General features: G+C 36.1%; 1 long non-coding RNA gene across 5 annotated transcripts in view; it reads right to left on the reverse strand.

Annotated features, from left to right (window-relative positions):
• The window catches only part of LOC128650044 (uncharacterized), a 124,559-nt gene that overhangs the window by 100,222 nt on the left and 6,878 nt on the right, over positions 1 to 17,459 (reverse strand). For 4 of the 5 annotated variants that reach the window (XR_008400717.1, XR_008400718.1, XR_008400719.1 and 1 more), the window contains exons 1-2: positions 4,571 to 5,025; positions 2,549 to 2,605 (exon numbers count right to left, since the gene is read on the reverse strand). This is a non-coding gene — a long non-coding RNA (uncharacterized LOC128650044). Of the gene's footprint in view, positions 1 to 2,548; positions 2,606 to 4,570; positions 5,026 to 5,124; positions 5,960 to 17,459 lie in introns of those variants that run through there. The other variant, XR_008400720.1, reaches the window with a different exon arrangement.

A 17,459-nucleotide genomic window follows, 5' to 3' on the forward strand; every position in this document is an offset into this window, starting at 1 on the left:
CTGGAGTAGTTTTGCAACAACCTATATATCACACTATAGATGCAAATTTTGATCCTGCAACAAATAGAAATACAAATGTTTTTTATGATGGTATAGTAGAGATTTTAGGCAGACCTCCTGTTATTGCTACAGGAATACAAAGACCTAAAGGCTTTAGCCTGAATTAAGATGTGGGGTACTCCTAGATCTAGTTTGTACAGTCCAGTAAAGGGAAAATAAATAATACCAGCTGCAGAATATGAGCAAGCTGAGAGGGAAAACCTTTTTAATGTGATACAATGTTTAGGTTATATGTAAGCTCAGGTTTTAAATAGTGAAAATGTCTGGAGTGTCCTGCATATAGCAAGTTTTTTTTTGTTTTTTTTTGCTGAAGCTGCAGGAATTCCTAAATGTAATATAAAAACAACAATTGGAGTGATGCCACGCAATCCGAAGGACATAGCTTTGTGGTTAAATGACAGAGTTCATGCATTGGCTGGAGTTTATCCAACTCATTATCTTTCACAAAATAGAACATTAGTTAATGCTATTTTATTCTATGGTTTGTGTGTTTTTATATTTGAGGCAAGGAAGTGGAATTTAGTGATTTATGCATATCATGTAAAGACACAAGGTAAAGATACTTTGGCTTCACTTGCTGATATTTTTAGGAATGATGAATATAAATAGTGGCATTGTAGCAGCATATTTATTAGAGCTGAGATTTACAATTAAAATAATCACGACATGGTTGTTTAAAGCCAAATGTTAAAGGACAAGGCTTAATTTTGGATATAGAGAGACAAATACTCTATGTACCTATAGCAGAGAGACCTAAATAAATGCCTGATATATATTAAGACATACTTATACACTTGTAGGTAAGGACCTGACTGGAGATGCACTAGTAACTTTAAATAGCAGAGAAAAGGAAGGAGAAAAGATTTTCCAGCAGAGGGAAAAGAGAGCTCAGTTTCTAAAATAAAAAAAGAATGCAAGAGAACAATATCCACAGAAACAAACTAAATTTAACCCTCCACTACCTTACTCCCAAGCACCTCCATCTTACACCAATGAAAATCAGTTTATAACTATTTAGAGCAAATCTTCAGATTTGCCTTATGAGTTATTTCCTCGCAGGACATTGAGACCATTTTTAAAAAAAAAAAAGACTCCAGATCGGTATGGATTTGGAGATGGTAGTGTAAGATATAGAGGAAAAGGTACAGGGGTCAGGATAGATATCAGGAGCGTGAGATTCATTCTACTGAAAGGAGTGAAATTTCAGTTGCCCCAGCTAATACTAAAAAAGTAGGGCAAATAGAGAAATCACTACCAGACATCCCAGAAGAGTCTGAAGGTGAATGAAGTAAATTAACAGTAGAATATGGGGGAGAGACTTATGAGGGGTATTTAGATACACAAGCATAAATATCTTTAGTACAATCAGATATGTTAAAAGAAGATGTATTAGCAAATATAACTATACAGACTTTAAAAGGTGAAGGTACTTATCCCTCATGTAATACACAGGTAAAAATAAATGGTAAAAGAGTGCACTTAGAATTAGTTCAGCATCCTAAGCTTGATTCTGATTTTCTTATAGCTTATAAGGATGTAGCACATTTTATTTCATTGCAGCTGGAAGATGAACTTCCTTTAACTACTAGAGTTGATGTAGCAGCATTTATGAAAATGCAATTGGATAATACTGCAGCATCTGATGTTAGAAACTTAGATTTTTGCTTAAGGAAAAATGTTAAAATATTTCAGAAGTGGGAAAATCAGGTTGGGCATCGTAAAGGTTTCAGTCATCATATTGCTACAGGCATAGTAGTTCCTAAGAAACAGGCACAGTATAAAATCAATAGTGTAGCCATTCCCTATATACAGAAAGTCATTGATGATTTACTTAAACAAGGAGTACTAAAAGAACAGTACAGTCAAATGAACTCAGCAGTCTACCCTGTTCCCAAACCGGATGGTTCTTGGTGAATGGTATTAGACTATAGAGAAGCTAACAGAGTTGCACCAAGGGTGGCAACACAAAATACACATGCACCTTCTATTTTACACAATTTGCGTAGGAAAACTTTTAAGACAAAGTTAGACTTAGCAAATGGTTTTTGGAGTCATCCTATTACTCCAGATAGTTACTGGATAACAGGTTTTACTTGGAAAGGCAAAACTTTGGTATTTACCCGATTACCTCAGGGATTTTTTAATTTGAGTGCGTTATTTACTTCAGATGTAGTAAATTTATTGTCTAAATTTCCAGAAGTGGAGGTGTATGTAGATGACATATATTTTTCACATGATAGTGAGGAGTAACACATAGCAGTGTTGGATCAGGTTTTGACTATATTACATGCTGCAGGTTATGTAGTATCTCTTAAGAAATCTCAAATTGCAGGACATACTGTTACTTTCTTGGGATTTGAAATTTCTGAAAGGGGGAGAGGATTATCTGATAATTATAAAGACATAATAGCAGCTTTAACACATCCACATTCTCTAAAACAATTAAATAGTATCATTGGTTTACTTACTTATGCAATGTTTTTCATACCTGATTTCATTGTGTTAATTGCACCTCTGCATGCTGCAGTCTCAAGGGAGATAAAATCTAAAACAAAAAGTCCAAGGATACTTTTTAAGTGGACGACTGAAGATGATGCACTAAATGCATTATTAGAGGCAATGAATAGAACAGAGTATTTAGCTCAAAGAGATAGTACTAAGGATCTATTAGATTACATAAATATATCACCGAATGCAAGCTATATAAGGTTATATAACGTAAATGAGACAATTCCAATAGCACTTCTATCTTATGTATATTCAAAAACAGAGATAAAGTTTACTATGATAGAGAAGCTTTTGGTAGCTGTTAATATAACACTGTTAAAGTCAAGACAGATTGCACAGGGGAAAGATATATATGTACATACATCAGTAGCCTCACTTGATAACCTACAAAAGCAAACTATACCAGACAAGAAAGCACTAAAGAGTAGATGGATAAAATGGTTTTCTATTTTGGAAGACCCACAGATACATTTTATTCATGATAAGAATCTGACACCTCTAGATGATTTACCAGCTCCAAAGCAACCCTCAAGTTGGAATTTATAAACTTATCCAAATAATCGTTATTCTGCTATTTTTTTATACTGATGGTTCTGCAGTAATTTCTAGTAAAGAAAAAGTAAATAAATCTGCTGGAGCAGGAATTGCAAAATATTCTCCCACTCTGACTTTATTATGTTCATGGCAAATTCCTTTGGGAGATCATTCAGCTCAATTTGCAGAAATTTCTGCATTAGCATTTGCTATGAAGGAAGCATTGTTAGATAAAGGACCAGTGTTGATTGTAACTGATTCTGCATACCTGGCAAGATCTGTATTCCAGGATTTACGAATCTGGAAATCTAATGGTTTTTTAAATGCAAAGAAAAACCATTAAAGCATATTGTCAAATGGAAAGCAATTGCTGCTTATTTAGATCTAAAGCCTGATATTGAAGTAGTACATGAACCAGCTCATAGAAAGCTAGGTTCTTCTTTGCATACAGAAGGCAATACATTTGCAGATACGCTTGCACAAAGTGTAAGTCAAAAATATGCAGTAATTGCAGTTAAAACTCGAATGACAGCAACCAGTAATCTTGACACAGAGTTAAATGCTTGCTTGGATAAAACCAGACCTAATCCACCTGCTTATCCTAAAACATATCTTTATGAATTAAAAGACAAACATTGTATGGTTAAGATTGGAGACTAACAATTGATTATTCCCCCTGTCATAGACAGATGGAACATAACAGAGATGGCCTATTCTAGTATTGGACATCCTCATTTAGGGCGAGATAAAGTCTTATTTACCCTAAAGTCAAAATATTGGTGGCCTAATATGAAGGAAACGGTCATAAGAGTTATAGGGATTTGTAAAGCATGTCTCCTTGTTAATAATCCAAATCACTATAAACAACCATACATTGTTAAAGAAATTCATAATAAGCCATTTGATCTGATTTATTTAGATCACATAGGGCCTTTACCTACTTCACATGGGTATAAATATGTGTTAGTTTATGTTGATACTTGTACAAGGTTCATATGGTTATACCCTGTTAAAAGTGCCACGGCTAGTACCACGCTTGATAGTCTCAATTCCTTAGTAAGTATTGGTAAACCTAAAGCCCTACACTCAGATGCTGGATCAGCTTTAACATGTACTCAAGCACAAGAGTGGGCTAAGTCTTTTGATATAAAATGGGAAATCAGTGCACCTTATCATCCCCAAAGTAGTGGGGTTGTTGAAAGGAAAAATACTGAGGTAAAACGATTGTTAACCAAGTTACTAACTAACCGCCCAAGAACAGTGGTATCCCCTGTTAACTTATGTACAAGTAGGTTTAAACAATATACCTTCTGTTATTTCTGGGAAAACACCTTATAAATTGTTATATGGTATACCTATGAATACAATGTTTAATACTGAGTACCTTTCTGCACCAGGGAGATTAGAGCAATTATCTATTTTACAAGAAATACGTGATTGTTTTGCACAACCTGCTTTTACACCTAACCTTTTATGAGCTTGGACACCACAGGTTGGTCAGTTTGTCCAGGAAAGAGTTCAAGCAGCGAAACCTTTATGGCCAAGATGGAAACCTACAAAGGTAAAACATGTCATTAACCTAAGGACTTTGATTATAGAAGACAAACAAGGAAAAGACAGAATTGTCAGCATTGAAAACTTAAAACCAGCATCTAAATTTGAGTTAGAAGATGACAAACCCTCTGACTTACTCTCAGTGGGTTACTCTGAATGAAGCAAACCGGATTAATAATCAATCTTAAATGATGCCATTTTCTTCAAATCCAGAGACTATAACACCTTTTTTTATTATGATGTTGAAGAAGGTGATCAAATAACTGAAGTAGATTCATTTGATACACCAACACCAGTTACAAGATCTAATCCTGTTTTACCTATCATAAATACTATGCTATCAGTACAAACACTGATACAACAACAAGGACTAAAAATGTTAAAGAACTTGTTCAGTTATAAAAATCTTAAAATATTGGGATATACAGTACTGATACTTTTTATACTTCTCCTTATCTTGATATCAACCTGCATGTTAGTTTTTCGTCTACAGTGGAATAGTCTTGCAAAGAGACCTGGAGCTGTTCTGGCATGGAATCAAACAAAAGCTCGAGATGATGCTGTAACAACAATATCAAGACTAAAAAGAGCTGTACATTACAATCTGCAACCTGTAGAAATAAAGATGAATGGGCTACTGCAAGGAATTTATTGGAAACCATTTCCAAAACCTATAATACAAAAGCAAAAAGTATTAGGAATATCTCAAGTCATATTGATAGATTCAACAGTAATATCAAAGAAAGCAAAGATCACAACTCAAATGGGAAGAAAATTGGTATAAAAGATCACATAAATGGGCAAATGGAAATGATACAAGCAAAGACTTTGGAATATGATTTGCCTTTGCAAGAATACTGGAAACAAAAGACATACAGAGAAAAAATGTGTTTTTCAACATTTGCACATTGCTATTTTGTGGACTTTCAAGGGACAAGGAGATGGCCTGCAAAATAAATAAAAGCAGATCAATGTCCACGTCCTGGGATTACATTTGACAAAGTCAAGTATAAAGAATATCCTATTTTTTATCTAAACACAGGACAATTAACTCAAAAAGGCTTCTTTCCTTAAAATCACACAGATCCTCGCATTGCATTCTGGGAAAACGCAGAGGAGGAGGAATACAGGTTTCCTGGAGGAGTAAAATCATATAATGGAGCAGTGTTTTGTACTAACACACTTTATTCAGAATGGTGGACACCAGAGTTACATACAGATGAAGGATACCTGCAACTATTTGAGAAACTTTACCTTGAAGTAGTGGATCAACAGACAGGAAGACTGCGAGAGCAAGCATTACCTACAGAATGGAATGAGAAAGGAAAGGATGAAATGTTTTTGAATCTAAAAGAATGGGATACATGTACAAAGCCAAGATATGCAGCTTTCTTAAATACAATGTATTACAGTCACTCATGCAAAGAAAAGAACAATCTTTGTAATATAACAGTTGAAGATCTAATTAAAAAGGGCAAACTATCAATGTACATCCTGTTGCTTCTACCTTAAGGAAAGAAGGACATATTTTTGTTTTTAACCTAAAGACATTGATAAGGGGTTCCTACATTATGTAGGCATACCTGGGTTTTGGTGCGTGACAAAACATCACATTATTAACAAAAATAATGTAATATATTCCCTGTTTCAGAAATGTCTCATAGATAAAATATCCAGTAAAAGTAGTAATTGCAAGTATGAAACTACAAATGGATGTAAATATATCAGTTGATTGACATACCATGTAAATATGCTAAATGTTATAAGCAAAATGTGACAGATATGACTTATGATGAAGCTGTTTGGGGAACAAATAATATATTTGATAATGTAACATATATTACAATAGAGAATATAATTCCAGATGATTGTAATACAGAAGAAAAAACAAATAAAAGGCAGTTAATGTCTAATGCTGAAGTTCAGATATTGACAGGGCACTTATTAAGTGATGCAGTATTAATTGTCAGTGAAATTTCAGATATTAATGATGAAGACGTAAAGAGAGGATTGATGATCTTAAGAGATCACATGATAAAAATGCTAACTGCAGTGATGTCTGATTTTACAATGGTAGATGAAGAAATGAAAGCAGTAACAATACTAAATTATTTGACAGCTATAAGGTTAACTTTACAAGAAGGACACATTGATATTACACTATTAAATGTTACAAAAATTTCTGCACAATTAAGTCTAACGGTAAAACAAACAGAAATTATGCTGCATATTTCAAAATCAATGATTTATAAGAGAATTAAAGCGTAGAATAACAAATAACCCAGAAGATTGTGTATGGGAAATATATATATATATTATGAGATGATAATACCTGGAAATGTATACACAACAAATTGGGAGATTGTTAATTTTGGGCATTTAATTAGTACTCCGAATCGTATGGCATTGTTACAAATTCAACATCCATATCAATATATTTCACAGTATTGTGATAGCTGGGAATATATTGAAACAGAAAATTGTGTTGATCTAGGATATTTAGTATGTGAAAATGTCTACAAACGAAAACCATGTGGAGTTGATAAACAAGACTCTGATTGTACTGTTAAAATTACGCCTCTACAATCACCATACACTCGCATAGAACCAATTCATAATGGGTCATATGTTGTGATTACTAGTCAAAATGATTGTAAAATCCCAATGCTGCAAGCTACAATGGTAACTGTTAATGAATCTGTAGAGTGTTATAATACAATTTTAACACCACCAGTGATTAAGAATATACATGATAGATCACATTTAACAATGCAGGTACCCCATATTACATTGCAAATTCCATACATGACAGCACTCTGGGCTCATTTACATAACATGCAAGTGAGATTGGGCTCCTCCCATAAAGCAATTGAGAATTTGATTAAAAGGGCACATGCAGACCTCTTAAGAATTGACTTGCATAAAGGGGACTTTCCTACCTGGATTAGAACTTTAGGTAAATCATTGATTCCAATAATGCCAGCATTGGGTAATGTTATTTCAAAAATTGGAGAAGGTTTAGCTACAGTGGGGAATGGTATTTTTGGAGAAATACAGGGAATATGTACTATGTATTAATAGCCATAGTATTGTGTATCATTTTATTTAGAATTTTTGTCCTTTTTTCCTAGGAGAAAATCTAAGTAAAAAAATATAATAAGCAATAATAGTAAAAAAAATAATAAGCAATAATTTGTCAACCTGTTTTCTTTTGAATGCAATACCAGAAAAGAAACGGCAAGCTTATTGTCATGTTATGCTATAATTCATATATGCTATATGTATATATCTTGTTAAGCTATAATTTATATGCCAATAACATCTGTAGAAGTAAAGATTTATTATTTTTATTATAAATGTATTTTTATTGTAAATGTAACCAGTATAAACTTATTGGTTAGAAACATTAATAATCCTTTATTTTCACGAAGAAAACCTGTGGATTACAATTTATTATCAACCTTTTTTATTTTTAAGTTTTTTTTGCAAGCTTTTTAACTTAAAAGCTACTTGTTATCAGTGTCTCATTGAAAAGGAAAGTAATAAATTTACTCCTACGACACATTTCTATGAGGATATCTCTCCAAGCAAGAAATACCAAGCTAACTGGACATCTATAACTCATCCACTAATGAATCATACACCAATTAACCAATTTCTAGCAAATGGATATTTTGGAGAATTTATTTATGACGTATTACTAAATGGCAAGTCATCTTCATATGAGGAGGATTTAAACTTTGTAACCTAAGGATTTACAGTTATTTAACGTTATAATCTTGTAACTTATAAAAGAAATACTAATATGCTTCAACGAAGCTTTATGGAGATTTCTTATTTGTATGAATCTGTCATACTTACATTAGCTGGGATCCAACTGTTTTTCTTACTGGCGCAGGAGTAAAACGTTTCTGTTCAACTAATAGTTTGCTTCAAACTTCCCAAAATGGATTACAAACAAAATCCTGATTCTTCAATCCAGAGAAAAAAAAAAAGTTTGCTGCAATAATTTCCATAACGAAATACAAACAAGATGTTCTATCTGGCGCAACGCTTCATGAATTAATTACAGATATACTCCTACTTAAAGAAGATTATGAAAAAGTTCAGTTTAATTCCTGGATCATTAATGTCTGACTTTATTTTGTTTGCATTATTAAGGACACTTTGATTTCATGTCCGTTACTCTGCTGAATCCCGGACATTAATGACGCATTTCTTTTTCTGTGGGAACAAAGGGCTGGACACTTTCTTATCTTTTCTTCAAGAATGTATTGGAGGGGCTGTAACAGGCTTTCATTAACTCTGTGATATACCTGTGCTTGTAAATGTAATTTTTAGTTAACAATGTATAACTTTGCAAATAAACTTTGTTTAGAGCATGCTTGTCTCAATAAAAGCTGCTATGTAATGCTAGATTGCAAATTAATATTGATATTCACTTGATAAATATGCCAACAGTAAGAAATACATTCTTTCAGCAAGACACTTATAACTAACTATAAATGATAGATTTCTTTTAAATCTATCATGTACAGCTTCTATACATAAAGACTGTACCTTGTTATAAGAGCCTGTTCACATAAATTGTGAAAAATATAATCTTTAATATGCTTATTTTGCAATATATGTATGATTATATTCAAATATATGTTTAAATGATGTACAATATGTACAATGTTTAACTGAATACTTTTATATGTTTAAACAAAAGTCTTTTACAATCTAAAAGGTTTTTATTATCTGTCTGCTAACATACTAACCAACTAACTAGTCTTAACATAAGATGTTATATGATTTAAAATGGAGGTTGATTCAACCTTGAATTTATAGCTCTAAAATGGATGCTCCTTGCAATTTAAAGTGCGTATGTCTAAACTCTTGTATAACAGATTATCAAGGCCACATAGTTGAAGATAGAAAAAGCTAGACAAGTTTTGTTGATGTTAAAATGATGCTAAAAATACATATAAAAAGAAAACAATAAATGATGACGTCATTCAAATAAAAAACTATAAAAACACCTTGTTGTAAACATGAGGCAGGTGACTCTGACAGGATATTATAGAGCATCTCTAAGGATAAGATTTGGTTGCAAAGAAGTCATTTCGAGTGGTATGTAACAATTGTTATTGAAAGCAAGTTTAAACTAAAAGTCTTTTAACTCTGTGTGTATATTGGATTTAAATTAATTTAATTTTATATTACTTCTGTAAGCTGATTTTTATGTATAATAAAAAATTATTTTTAAACAATGTTATCTTCTCAAGTACCATTTCTTTATTGTACTCAAAACTTTATTTGTAAGAAATGAGACCTGTTTCACTGATATAATATTTAAAGTTCAGTGCTTGGAATTTATATTTCAATATAACTGTGCTTTAAGACCTTATAAGTGAATTAGGTGTGAACCACTACATTATATGTATATCTAAACCATTGGCAACAAAAGTGAGTATACCCCTAAGTGGAAATTTCCAAATTGGGCCCAATTATCCATTTTCCCTCCCCGGTGTCATGTGACTCATTAGTGTTACAAGGTCTCAGGTGTGAATGGGGAGCAGGTGTGTTAAATTTGGTGTTATCGCTCTCACACTCTCTCATACTGGTCACTGAAAGTTCAACATGGCAAAAAACTCTGAGCATCTGAAATAAAGAATTGTTGCTTTTATAAAGATGGCCTAGGCTATAGGAAGATTGCCAAGACCCTTTAAACTAAGCTGCAGCATGGTGGGCAAGACCATACAGAGGTTTCACAGGACAGGTTCCACTTAGAATAGGCCTCGCCATGGTCGACCAAAAAAGTTGAGTGCACGTGCTCAGCTTCATATCCAGAGGTTGTGTCAATGATTTACCAATATAAGTAAATATTTGTTTGTAGCTCTTGAATTATATTAACCCAAATAATAAATTTGCAGCAATTAGTGGGTTAAATAACATAGGCCTAGATTTGGAGTTTGGCGGTAAAAGGGCTGTTAACGCTCCGCTGGCTTTTTTCTGGCCGCACCATAAATTTAACTCTGGTATCGAGAGTTCAAACAAATGCTGCGTTAGGCTCCAAAAATGGAGCGTAGAGCATTTTTACCGCAAATGCAACTCTCGATACCAGAGTTGCTTACGGACGCGGCCGGCCTCAAAAACGTGCTCGTGCACGATATCCCCATAGGAAACAATGGGGCTGTTTGAGCTGAAAAAAAACCTAACACCTGCAAAAAAGCAGCGTTCAGCTCCTAACGCAGCCCCATTGTTTCCTATGGGGAAACACTTCCTACGTCTGCACCTAACACTCTAACATGTACCCCGAGTCTAAACACCCCTAACCTTACACTTATTAACCCCTAATCTGCCGCCCCCGCTATCGCTGACCCCTGCATATTTTTTTTAACCCCTAATCTGCCGCTCCGTAAACCGCCGCAACCTGCGTTATCCCTATGTACCCCTAATCTGCTGCCCTAACATCGCCGACCCCTATATTATATTTATTAACCCCTAATCTGCCCCCCTCAACGTCGCCGACACCTGCCTACACTTATTAACCCCTAATCTGCCGAGCGGACCTGAGCGCTACTATAATAAAGTTATTAACCCCTAATCCGCCTCACTAACCCTATCATAAATAGTATTAACCCCTAATCTGCCCTCCCTAACATCGCCGACACCTACCTTCAATTATTAACCCCTAATGTGCCGACCGGAGCTCACCGCTATTCTAATAAATGGATTAACCCCTAAAGCTAAGTCTAACCCTAACACTAACACCCCCCTAAATTAAATATAATTTACATCTAACGAAATAAATTAACTCTTATTAAATAAATGATTCCTATTTAAAGCGAAATACTTGTTCCGATCAGCCAATAGAATGCGAGCTCAATCTGATTGGCTGATTGGATCAGCCAATTGGATTGAACTTGATTCTGATTGGCTGATTCCATCAGCCAATCAGAAAATTCCTACCTTAATTCCGATTGGCTGATAGAATCCTATCAGCCAATCGGAATTCGAGGGACGCCATCTTGGATGACGTCCCTTAAAGGAACAGTCATTCGTCGTTCAGTCATCGGTCCGGATGGATGTTCCGCGCTGGAGGTCTTCAGGATCCTGCCGCTTCGCTCCGGATGGAAGACCATAGAAGATGCCGCCTGGATGATGACTTCAATCGGATGGAAGATCCTCTTCTGCCCCGCTTGGATGAAGACTTTGACCGGATCATGGACCTCTTCAGCCCCCCGCTTGGGCTTGGATCAGGACATCGGAGGAGCTCTTCAGGACGGATCGGTGAACCTGGATGGTGAAGACAAGGTAGGAAGATCTTCAGGGGCTTAGTGTTAGGTTTATTTAAGGGGGGTTTGGGTTAGATTAGGGGTATGTGGGTGGTGGGTTGGAATGTTGGGGGGGGGTATTGTATTTATTCTTTTACAGGCAAAAGAGCTGAAATTCTTGGGGCATGCCCCGCAAAGGGCCCTGTTCAGGGCTGGTAAGGTAAAAGAGCTTGTAACTTTTTTAATTTAGAATAGGGTAGGGAATTTTTTATTTTGGGGGTCTTTGTTATTTTATTAGGGGGCTTAGAGTAGGTGTAATTAGTTTAAAATTGTTGTAATATTTTTCTTATGTTTGTAAATATTTTTTTATTTTTTGTAACTTAGTTCTTTTTTATTTTTTGTACTTTAGCTAGTTTATTTAATTGTATTTATTTGTAGGAATTGTGTTTAATTAATTTATTGATAGTGTAGTGTTAGGTTAATTGTAGGTAATTGTAGGTAGTTTATTTAATTATTTTATTGATAGGGTAGTGTTAGGTTTAATTATATCTTAGGTTAGGATTTATTTTACAGGTAAATTTGGTATTATTTTAACTAGGTAACTATTAAATAGTTCTTAACTATTTAATAGCTATTGTACCTGGTTAAAATAATTACAAAGTTGCCTGTAAAATAAATATTAATCCTAAAATAGCTATAATATAATTATAATTTATATTGTAGCTATATTAGGAGTTATTTTACAGGTAAGTATTTAGCTTTAAATAGGAATCATTTATTTAATGAGAGTTAATTTATTTCGTTAGATGTAAATTATATTTAAGTTAGGGGGGTGTTAGTGTTAGGGTTAGACTTAGCTTTAGGGGTTAATCCATTTATTAGAATAGCGGTGAGCTCCGGTCGGCAGATTAGGGGTTAATAATTGAAGGTAGGTGTCGGCGATGTTAGGGAGGGCAGATTAGGGGGTTAATAATATTTATGATAGGGTTAGTGAGGCGGGTTAGGGGTTAATAACTTTATTATAGTAGCGCTCAGGTCCGCTCGGCAGATTAGGGGTTAATAAGTGTAGGCAGGTGTCGGCGACGTTGAGGGGGGCAGATTAGGGGTTAATAAATATAATATAGGGGTCGGCGGTGTTAGGGGCAGCAGATTAGGGGTACATAGGGATAACGTAGGTGGCGGCGCTTTGCGGTCGGAAGATTAGGGGTTAATTATTTTAAGTAGCTGGCGGCGACGTTGTGGGGGGCAGGTTAGGGGTTAATAAATGTAATACAGGGGTCGGCGGGGTTAGGGGCAGCAGATTAGGGGTACATAAGTATAACGTAGGTGGCGGTCGGCAGATTAGGGGTTAAAAAATTTTAATCGAGTGTCGGCGATGTGGGGGGAGCTCGGTTTAGGGGTACATAGGTAGTTTATGGGTGTTAGTGTACTTTAGGGTACAGTAGTTAAGAGCTTTATGAACCGGCGTTAGCCAGAAAGCTCTTAACTCCTGCTATTTTCAGGCGGCTGGAGTTTTGTCTTTAGAGCTCTAACGCTCACTTCAGAAACGACTCTAAATACCGGCGTTAGAAAGATCCCATTGAAAAGATAGGATACGCAAATGGCGTAGGGGGATCTGCAGTATGGAAAAGTCGCGGCTGAAAAGTGAGCGTTAGACCCTTTAATCACTGACTCCAAATACCAGCGGGCGGCCAAAACCAGCGTTAGGAGCCTCTAACGCTGGTTTTGACGGCTACCGCCGAACTCCAAATCTAGGCCATAGAGCGTTATACTCAGAGAAGTATTTCTGCCACGTATATGAGCCAAAGTATATATAAAGCTCAATATTTGTTGCAGAGTTTAAAGAGTCTTAAGGTTTGTTGAAAAGGTACTAGGATACAGTTTGCAACTCTAGTCATATAAGTATAATAGGCTGGTTTTGTTAAGCATATAGAACATAGGCAGTCTAATCACCTTTTGAGGAATAACTTGCAGAGTAGTAAGTACAAATGTATGATATTAGTGTTACAATACTTGCGGTCTGATGCGATGAGTATGACTGTGATTTGAACAGCTGTTAACAAGAGCCAATGTCGTGACCAAGCAGAGTGGTGTTATGCAGGAAACAAACTTGGCGTTCAGCGTTACCGGAACAAAGGTAAGATGAGAGGTCATGTGATGAGCCGTAAAGGCGATGAGTTCTGTGGCTGAGCAGTGATATCCAAATAAGTAACAGAGAGTTTACAAATGTGATAGGGATTCTGTCTCTATAAACAGATACAGCCTAGGTGGAAATAAAATACTTGCGACTTCGAGTCCAAACAAATAACAAGATTACTTCACAAAGATAATGACGTCTAAGTTGAGTAGGACCTAATAATCAAAGTTAGTTTAAGGAAAAAAATACAGAGCAATTCTTGAGGGTTAACTTCCTTCAATATTCAGGCAACGTTAGAAAAGGGGATGCAATAATAAATACCTGTGAGACAGGTAGTTGGAGGAGAGTTCTCCTAACGTGTGCAAGACTTAAAGGTATATTACAGGTTGTCTTTGGGATATAGACATATGAGTGCTGCCAGCATTGCTGTAGAGGTTGAAGGGGTGGGGGGTCAGCCTGTCAGTGCTCAGACCATACACCGCACACTGCATCAAATTGGTCTGCATGGCTGTCATCCCAGAAGGAAGCCTCTTTTAAAGATGCACAAGAAAGCCTGCAAACAGTTTGCTGAAGACAAGCAGACTAAAGACGTGGATTACTGGAACCATGTCCTGTGGTCTGATGAGACCAAGATAAGTTTATTTGGTTCAGATGGTGTCAAGCGTGTGTGGTGGCAACCAGGTTAGGAGTACAAAGACAAGTGTGTCTTGCCTACAGTCAAGCATGGTGGTGGGATTGTCATGGTCTGGGCCTGCATGAGTGTTGCCAGCACTGAAGAGCTACAGTTCATTGAGGGAACTATGAATGCCAACATGTACTGTGACATACTGAAGCAGAGCATGATTCCCTCCCTCCCGGAGACTGGGCCCCAGGGCAGTATTCCAACATGATAACGACCCCAAACACATCTCCAAGACGACCACTGCCTTGCTAAAGAAGCTAAGGGTAAAGGTGATGGACGCAATACATGTCTCCAGACCTAAACCATACTGAGCATCTGTGGGGGGAGCACAAGGTCTCTAACATTCACCAGCTCTGTGATGTCGTCATAGAGGAGTGGAAGAGGACTCCAGTGGCAACCTGTGAAGCTCTGGTGAACTCCATACCCAAGAGGGTTAAGGCAGTGCTGGAAAATAATTGTGGCCACACAAAATATTGACACTTTGGGCCCAATTTGGACATTTCCACTTAGGGGTGTACTCACTTTTGTTGCCAATGATTTAGACATTAATGGCTGTGTGTTGAGTTATTTTGAGGGGACAGCAAATTTACACTATTATACAGGCTGTAAATTCACTACTTTACATTGCAGCAAAGTGTCATTTCTTCAGTGTTGTCACATGAAAAGATATAATAAAATATTTACAAAAATGAGAAGGGTGTACTTACTTTTGTGAGATACTGTATATACAATATATATATATATATATATATATATGTTAATTGGAGCCCTTTGCATTTAAGTAGATGAAAACATGTACAAGCATATTTATACACATATAAACACATAGGGCTAGATTACAATTTGACTGCAAAATATCGCTTCCGCAAAAGTGATATTTGTGTTCAACTTACTAATACAAGCGCAAATGTTGTGTTTGTATTGTGTTTACAAAAGCGCTCTTTCATAGGCTCCAATGCCATGAGACATGAGAACTAGCTCAGTGTAGGGGGTAAGTCATGCATCAATGGGCAGCAAGTATATACACATATCAACACATAAATATATATGTATATAAGCATATACATATATATTTACTGGGAACACACAGTACCAATATGCTGCAATGCAAAGTCACTTTTTGTTTTTGTAATTTCATCTTCAAGTTTATTCAGTTTTTTTATATTGTTTATATAAGGTTAGATTACAAGTGGTGCGCTAACGTTAACGTAGCACATATTACAAGTTGAAAATAAATGCATATTGCCATGGAGCATTCCGATAGTGCTTCTTCCCTTTCTTTGGTGATCGCACTCTCCTTAAATTGAATAGCAGGAAAGGGCTAAATTCTTGCGGAATCAAGTTATTATCAATAAATTTAAAAAAATAAAAATATATTATTCCACCCTGCTTGCTTAAACAGTATTTTATGTAATTATTTTAATGCACTGTTCATATCTACCGTATCATTATATCTATCTTTTAGTCTTTTTTTGCTGTCTAGCAGCCAAATCCTTGCCTAATATAGTTGTCAAGGTCAAAAGCCATGTTGAAAATCTAGATAATACGAGATAAATAGTTTACACTTCATAATCATGGTGATTAGGGCCTCTATTTATCAAGGTCTGGCGGACCTGATCCGACACTATGGATCAGGTCCTCCAGACCTCGCTGAATACAGCGAGCAATACGCTCGCCGTATTCAGCATTGCACCAGCAGCTCACAAGAGCTGCTGGTGCAACGCTGCCCCCTGCAGACTCGCGGCCAATGGGCCGCCAGCTTGGGGGTGTCAATCAACCCGATCGTACTCGATCGGGTTGATTTCCGGCGATGTCTGTCCGCCTGCTCAGAGCAGGCGGAGAGGTTATGGAGCAGCGGTCTTTGTAACCGCTGCTTCATAACTTGTGTTTCTGGCGAGTCTGAAGACTCGCCAGAAACACGGCCCTTCAGGCTCCGTACGGAGCTTGATAAATATTGGCCAAAGTCTCGAAATTATATATGATGTAGTGAGTGTTAATTGTGTACTCTTCTTTCAGTTCTTTACTGAATATATGCACCTAAGAATTCTTAGTACACAGCACACAAGCCCAATTAGTTTGCAATTATAGCAATTTTATATCATTAATTGAGGGACACATCATTAATTATAGTGGTGCCATTGGTTGAACTCTGCTGAGATGTAATTGTCCAGCTTCTATTTTTGCACGCTGGTAGATATAGTTTTTCTCCTGCTTTATTATGTACAGTTGCCTACGTCTTAAAGGCACATGAAACACTAAATCTAAACCTCCTTCTAATCATGGGTGCCATTATTATGGAACCTAGGTTACAGTGCAGGTATCTGATTCTGAAGGAGTTACTGCACATGTGCAAACACATCTGTACTGGAATGTAGTGAAAGCTAGAGTATAGCAGCACCAATGCTAAGAGGGAGGCAGGGAATAACCTCTCAGTACTATGTTTATAAAGAACTAGATTAACAGTTACATGCAAGTGATAAGGGGTTTACCTAGGGTGTTTGCTCACATTAGGTTTTTTTGCTCGTATTACAAGTTGAAAGTAAATGTGATCGCTTGAGCACAATTAAAGTTAACGCATGCCAGATTAGCGTGACCTCAGAGATCTGGTTAACTGTTTCGCAAAACAAAAAAGTTTAAATTCATTACAAAGTACAGTTACACTCATAACATAAAATGCACTACCTAAATAAAAAATGACTTAAAAATAAAATTAAGAAATGTA

This window comes from Bombina bombina, chromosome 2, assembly GCF_027579735.1.
Source record: "Bombina bombina isolate aBomBom1 chromosome 2, aBomBom1.pri, whole genome shotgun sequence".
In the NCBI taxonomy this organism is placed as follows: Eukaryota; Metazoa; Chordata; class Amphibia; order Anura; family Bombinatoridae; genus Bombina; species Bombina bombina.